Here is a 7,495-nt window from a genome sequence, read left to right as displayed (position 1 = left end):
GCATTTTATTTTTTTGCGGCTTGTTGTTTCGCGAGTTTTTTTGCAGTATTCGCGAGCCGCTTGCAGCGCAACACGCGAATTTACCCCAAGGTCGAGTACGGGCGCGGCCATTTTGTTTGCGTGACGTATTTCCGTTTCCGCCCGCTATGTATAATCTCGCACAGTAAGCGCATTGCGAGTAGAGGTTCGCACGAGATCGCGCGGGAAATCTAGAGGTTCGCACGAGATCGCGAGGAAAATCTCGCGCGAACTGACTTTCGCGCTCGGAAACGGGCGCCGGCCATCTTGTTTTTCATTCATTTCCTGTGTCTGGGCATGGTGTTTAATCCTCTTGATATCTTTCTCATCCTTTGCTTGTTTTCAGTTTTTTTTTTACGATTTTGCTTCTTATCTATCCCTCTCTTTTCCTAGCTGTATATTTTTGTCTTTTCTGCTATTTTTCTTTACTTTTAAACTACTTTTGTAAACTCTTTTCTTTTCTTCTTCCCTATCCTATTCTTTCTTAATTTTCTACTTCTTCCTACCTTACCTGCCCAGACCATGGTCAAGCCAGGCGCCGTGAAGCTGCCCAGGCACTTGAGGGCCGCAGCGGCGGCGGGGAGTAGTGCTGGACCCAGTGGCAGGACAGCAGGCGTGAGATCGAGGGGGGAGCAGGTGACGCGCCGGGAGATATTCAGCCCGGAGGAAGTGGGCGCGCTGGTCTACTTCGTCCAGCGCCGCCTGCCCAGGACCATCGCGGGAGGCGGCAGGATCGCGGCCGGCGGCTACAACATGCGGGAGCGCCGGAAGCGGTGGGAGAAGGTGTGCTGGGCCATATCCCACCTCTACGGGGTCCAGCGCACCTACAGCCAGGTCACCCATCGCTGGACGGACCTCCTGGACCGCGAGCGCGACCTGCTGGACCAGCTCGGCTTGGAGATCCCCGGGCTTGGTGAGTAGTAGTAGCCATTGGCATTTAATCACTCACTACTATGATGTTTTCTCCTGCTCTGTGTTGTTGTATTGCAAATATTTGTTTTTTACATGGAGCAAGCCAATAATGCCGCTGATGACGATTACATTGTAGTTAAATTATATTTCAAAATCTTCTGTGCATTTCAGGTGCACTGCTCTCCTTCTCAGTGGGGTTGCTACTATGCTTATTTGTTTTCTATTTCGTGGTCTCATTGGCCTGAGTAACTATTATGTATGAGTGTACTTAACAGAACTGCGTAATGCTAGACACTAGGGGGCAGATTACATTTACAAGCCCCTTGCGCCACGTTTACGTTGCCTTGCGTGACGCAACAGCGGCGTAAACGTGCCGCATCCCTGCAAGTCATTTACAGCATGACGCATCTAGGGAGATGCGTCACGTTATAAAGCCATGGGCCTGCACCACAATGGGTGCGTTCCTAGTACGCAGGGTGGGCGGTCCAGCGGCTGTGCGCCTCGCAAAATTGCCTGCGTGAAATCTACAAGATTTAACGCAGGCACTTCTGCGACGCTGCTACGTCAATTCAATTCCTTATGTCTGCTCGAAGCAGGCGAAAGGACTGACACAGCATGTAAAGTATTGGGTGGCCCTGAGCATTACTGGAGTTGCATTGCGTTGGCGACGTGACTCCAGCGATGCGCCGCTCTTACGTGACGAGATGCGTCACGCAAGTGCCTACCCTTGCGCCAGGGCGCGCCGCATTGTAAATGAGGCACATCTGCCGTGTCGCAAGGGTAGTTTTGCGTGACGCATTTGATCTGGCGCATCTCTGGAGATGCGCCAGAACGCGTAAGTAAGTATGCCCCTAAGGGGCAGAATTGCAATTACCGTCGCATCCCTGCAAAGTAGCAGGGATGCGCCATTAATTGTGCGGCCCGCTACCACCACCAAACATGGTGCGCCGTATTTGCAATGCGGCGCCCCATGGGCCCAAAACGTCACCGAAGCTTTACTGCTGGAGTTGCGTCGCAACGATGGCGCAGCTCCATCAATGCTCTGGGGTACCCTATCTCCCCAATGCTGGGTCAAGCCGTACGTCTGCTTCAAGCAGGTGCAGGGTTTGTGTGACGCATCATTGTCCTAAAGGTGACTGATTGATATTTTGTAGATTTCCCTCAGCCACTATTAGGATGTGTTCCAGCGCAGGAATGCCCTCCCTTGCGCCGGAACGCCCCCTGATGGCGCAGGGCTTTATAACGGGATGCATCTCCCAAATGCGTCACGTTGTTATAATATTATACGCCGCACCATGGCGCCCTTTTTTGTTTAGCTGCTGCGTCACAAAAGTCACGCAAGAACGGCGCAAAAGAGCCGCAAGGGCTTAAATCTGCCCCTTCCTTTGTAACCCTGACAATAAGAAAAATAGTGGCGGTGGATTGATAGTTTGACTATTTAAATGACTGGTAATGTAGCAGGCAACTGTTAGTGTTGTCACTGATCTGACTGAAATCACAATGGAGTTTGTCTGTCACTTTGCGTCTTGCCTGCGGACTGCTGCCTGCCAGTCCTAGGTGAACGTTTCAGTACTTTGTTTAGTGAGTTATGTGACTTTCGAAGTCACAGGTCCGCATATAAATGAAAAGTAACCATAATCAATATAATTTCGCAGAAATATTTTGTTATTGTTCTTTTGAAATGTTTGATTTGGTTGACATTGACAAGCAACAATCATCCATGTTTTCTGTTCTTTCTTTCATGTTGTACGTCAGCTCCCCCCAGGGGCGAGAGGAGGACACAGGAGCAGCAGGCGGCGGATGCTGTTCATCAACAGGGCCAGGATCGGGCAGGCGAGGGCTCCTCTGCTGGCCCCAGTAAGTTTTCATTTTAGACTAGTACCTATTTTTCCTAGCGTTCCTCATTTGACTTTTTTCAAAATTGTCTTTGCTCTTCTTGTAGACTGTATCTAAATTCTTATCCTGCCTCTACTATGACTCCCTGTGGTATTACTAGATTATTCTTATTAGTCTGTCTGTGTAGCTAACTAAGATTGCACGGTTGGCGAAACTCCCATGATTCTAGTCAGCAATAGCTCTATCAACTTAGTGCAGTCCTCTGGGATTGTCCATAATGTCTTTTGAAGTGTTCTATCTGGACTCATGCTTGCAAAAATTGCAAAACCTTTCGCTCAGTCACTCTAGTCTGGACCAAAAAACACAGATTGTATTTAAGTTTAAAAGCTTTATTAAAAGTAAACACATTTATTAAAATGAAGTCATAATAAAACTAAACGTTTAACTGATAATGGAAAAGTGGTTAGTGCTGACGATTAATTGAAGACATTTCTTGTGGTCGAGCCGAGCTCTCACCTGGTTTCAACTTGATCTTGTTGTTAGAAGTCCATCTTCTGTCTGTGTGGAGAAAAATGGTGCGTGTTAAAAAAACAGCCTTCATCAGTTGTGCCAAAAAGTGCAGCAAGACAACCTTCCCTGGAAAAAGGGACATTTTTTTTTAACTTTAACGACAGTCACAAATTACATTGTTTTCACATGTCTTCATTCCTAGACCAAATACTAGTGACTGCTTTATTCTAACATTCTTAAATGTACTTTGTAGGTGGAACATCTGGTGGCGGGGCCAGTGTGGAGGTGGTGGTGCTCGACACCGAGGCGGAGGGCGAATCGGGCGATGCTTCAGGGGAGGAGGCGGCGGCGGCAGCTGTGAGAGTTGAGACGGTGGTGGTGGCGGCCAGAGGTAAGCTCTTATATATTCCTTACTTATTGAGATTGAAGACTAGCTGGGAAGGCAAGAATATGAGATGCATGGCTGGGTGAATGATGAAGCAATGATGGGTGGAAGGACAACAGCCTGGGTGGGTGACACAGAAACTGTATGTGTCCATATACCTGGATCATGCTACTATCTGACTCTTAGATAGCATATGTGTATCTAGAGCAGGGGTACTCCTAGTACGGCCCGCGGGCCGGTGGTGGCCCGGCAAGCCTTCGTTGGCGGTGCGCTGACCTTGCAGACAATCACTGCTCCCCCGGCCCCCACAGAGCAGAGGCTTTTTTGTATTTCACCTGTTAGCGCCCCTGCATCTCCACTCTGACAATCACTGCTCCCCCGGCCCCCACAGAGCAGAGTGGAGATGCAAGGCCACAAAGAGGTGAAATAGAACTAAGCCTCTGCTCTGTGGGGCCGGGCAAGCAGTGATTGTCAGGGTGGAGAAGCAGGGGCGCTAAAACAAACAAAGCCTCAATAATATGTTAATGGTCTTTTAAAGACCTGTTAAGTACTTTGGTGTTGTTGTCTGTGTGTGCGCGTTGAGGAAGCGGTCTCAACCCGGGCTGAAGGCTGACACAGATAGACACACACACAGTGAGATGACAGAGGGGGAGGGAGAGGGAGGGCAGGAGGGAGAGAGAGATGGAGGGAGGGCAGGAGGGAGAGCAGGAGGGAGAGAGATGTATGTAAATGCTGGGTCTGGTGGCTCAGTGGATGAGGGCATCTGCTGCAGGGACCTGTGTGCAACCTCATGGTCACAAGTTATCGTTTTGCTTTAGCCCCGCCCCCTCTGACTCCGCCCCCACCAGTGCGGCCCTCGGCCCCAAACTACACTGTAAATGTAGCCCCTGAGAGAAAGTTTGTGAGTACCCATGATCTAGAGAGAGTAGACGGTCAGTGGATGAACTAAGTGTAACTTTGAAGAGCATGTAACACTAACACTGCACCCGCACGTCCGTTCCAGTGTAGGAAAGGCAAGGAAAAGAACTTTTAATTTTGTCCAAATACTACCATAAATAGTAGCAGTAGTTTGTATTGCAAGCACTGCATAGATCCGGTTATTATGGTGGCCACTCCCTACCTCTCTTAATAAGTTTAGTAGTACTCAGTCATTCATGTGTGGATGTATCACTGGTCACTCAATAAAAAGCAAAGCACCTAAAGTCATCCCATATATAAGCAAAAACATCCCATGTGAAGTGATAGATAATCAGATTATTTATCTTCTTCAATTTTCCATTTCTAGTACTCATTTCCACTGTAGGGTGAAAGTTAAATTAATTAAGCAGTAGCCCTTGAGTTGTAACAGAGTATTCTCAGTGCCACCCGTACTAGAAAAGTAAGAGATTCACCACCTGCATGTACTGGACGGGTACAGTAACGCAACGGCAACGCAAGTCTAGGTCACTCCTCATGGCGTGCGTCTCTTTTTCTCGGGTGCAAGTTTACCGCGCTGGCATTATGCCGGCTTGCAGAAAATAACGTACCAATTTTCCAAAACAAGAGATAAGAAGAAGAATAAGACTGGTGTACTTTCATAGTCGACTCCAATGGAAGTCCACAGTGCTCGTAGACTTTGTTCCTTAAACTCCCACTAATGTTAGAGCAAGGATGAAGAAGTGTGAGGTTAGATAGATACTGGCCTCAATAGTTATGTAATGCGCTTGCAAGTTGCTAGTTGTACTGCAACACAAATTTCTGCTGAATGATTGAGTTAATCTAAAAGAGCATTGGTTACAGACTATGTCTTTCTTTCTTCATATAGGTTCTCCTTCCAAACGGACAAGGAGGAAGGAGCTGGCTAGAGCGGCCCGGCAACGGAGGATCGAGGCCACTGTTGCGGAATATCGGCGGCTGGTGGCCCTGGAGGACGTGGAAAGTGTGCAGTCGACAACTACAACAACGTCGTCTGCATCGGCCTCCGTGGCCCCACAGGCTGCCACCCAGCACAGTGGTCCACCCAGACTGAGCCGGGCTGCCAAAGGCAAACGCCACCACCGAGCAGCAAGGCCAACAGCTGCCTCTCACAGGCATTGCACCTGCAAGGCAGTGAAGGCACGCCTGCGCCGCACCACCCTGATGGTGTCCCGCCTTCAGCAGGAGCTCGCCTTGCTCCGCGAGGAGCATGATGCCCTGGCCCAAAAAGTGAACAGCATCCACCCATAGTGTCCCTTGCCCCTTTTTTAGAGACTTTTGGGGGGTGGGAATTGGGAGTTGGGTTTTTGGGGACTTTTGAAGGACAATCGTTGGGGTTAGGGAGGGTCTTGCGGGAGATTATTTTGTTAGGGATATAAATATACTTTTTCAAACTTTATCTGAGCATACCTGTTTTTTACTGCTTGCCTGGTGGGTGGGGGTTTAACGTTGACTGTTTTCCTGAAAGTTTAGTTCCATTTTCTTCCTTTAAGTGTAAATGCCCAAATGTTTTCAACACTAAGTGCCTCTCACAGACTCAGTGAAGTGAATCCAAGAGTCCTAGGACTTTAGTAGTACTACCTTCAGTCTCTCGTCTCTCGTACTAATACTCCATTATACCCCCAAACCACCAAACGCTTATCTTACCTGTAATTTGTGTTTGAAAGTAGGGCTAGACCCAGGGCTGGCTCCACGGGAAACACCGAATAACGTTGGCAATCTTGGTCGGATAAAATTTCCTCATAGCGGTGGTACTATTGTTGTGACACAGTGGCAGTTGCATGCCTATGAAAAAAAAGAAAATGAAATCTGGTTTGTCCTCCTGAGCAATTCAACGGTACAACTGAGAATATAGCATGTGACAGAAGTACAGTAGAGCAGTGCCACATTGTAGCCTAACAAATGGTAAAGTATAACTACTAATTCGGTTGAAGTTCTTTCACATTAGCAATGGTTCTTTGTCAAGCTGAGTAAGAATATATCATCGACAACTGTGGAAAGAAAGAATGCGACAGTACAGGGCCTGTGTGGAATTATTGATAACGATATTCAACATAAGGTCTCTGTAGCCAGATACCCGAGAGCCTTGCTGGTCACTATAAATCCATTCACAACAACACTCAATGGGGTTGGTCTGGAAGGTGTCCGGTTTACTCCCCGTGATCCAGTCGATGCAAATATGGTTCCACTTCCAAATGTCACCAACACCCAGAAGTGTAAACACAGGGTGTTCGAGGCATTAGGCGGGGGAGAAAAATAACAAACTAAAATAAAAAATGTGGGATGGGTAAAGGTAGGGTCAGCAGGGAAAGGATACCTGTAACAGAAGACAAGACAGGCATCAGTGAAGTGCTGTCCTAACATACAAGAAGAAGGTATAGTAGATAGAAAAGGAGAAATTGCTTTTTTTCTAGGTGTCCCCTCACTCACCAGGGTTGCCCCTTGGTGACATGCTTCATCATTGGGGCCATCCCAGTCCTCTACGGCCTGGGGCGTGCTGCGACTTGCGAATTACGTAGGAGCACTTACAAATGACTATGTGTGGTGCAGATGTGATAGTGGAGTGGACTAAGTGATGTGTTAAGGGATCAATGTAGAAGCAGAGAGAGAGCCAAGAAATGCAGTCACAGTCAGAGAAAAAGGCAAGGGATACTGTATCTATGTGGTTGTAGTGGTCCTGTTGGAAGTGGTAAGTAAGTTGCCCGCAGAAAAAAAATCCTCCTATTAGCGGCACTCCTCCATTGCAGCCGACGCTTCGTCCATCGATGTTGGTCACCAGAAGACACCCTGTCCACTGCCTGCCTGATGCTGAATTGTGGCTCGCTACTGTGAAGCCTGACTCCATCCTTTTTTCCCCATTGCAGAGACTGAAACCCGGCC

At 48.2% G+C, this 7,495-nt stretch overlaps 1 long non-coding RNA gene across 1 annotated transcript; it reads left to right on the top strand.

The window, feature by feature from the left end:
• The first annotated feature begins 2,673 nt into the window (after positions 1-2,673).
• On the top strand, positions 2,674-5,610 carry LOC147706614 (uncharacterized). Its single transcript, XR_015297356.1, has 3 exons — positions 2,674-2,787; positions 3,530-3,667; positions 5,466-5,610. It is a non-coding gene; the product is annotated as an uncharacterized LOC147706614 (long non-coding RNA).
• Positions 5,611-7,495: the final 1,885 nt, after the last annotated feature.

Source organism: Lissotriton vulgaris, chromosome 7 (genome assembly GCF_964263255.1).
Source record: "Lissotriton vulgaris chromosome 7, aLisVul1.2, whole genome shotgun sequence".
Classification (NCBI taxonomy): domain Eukaryota; kingdom Metazoa; phylum Chordata; class Amphibia; order Caudata; family Salamandridae; genus Lissotriton; species Lissotriton vulgaris.
The sequence above is the reverse complement of the archived record's forward strand: the minus strand, read 5'-3'. Positions and strand labels throughout refer to the sequence as shown.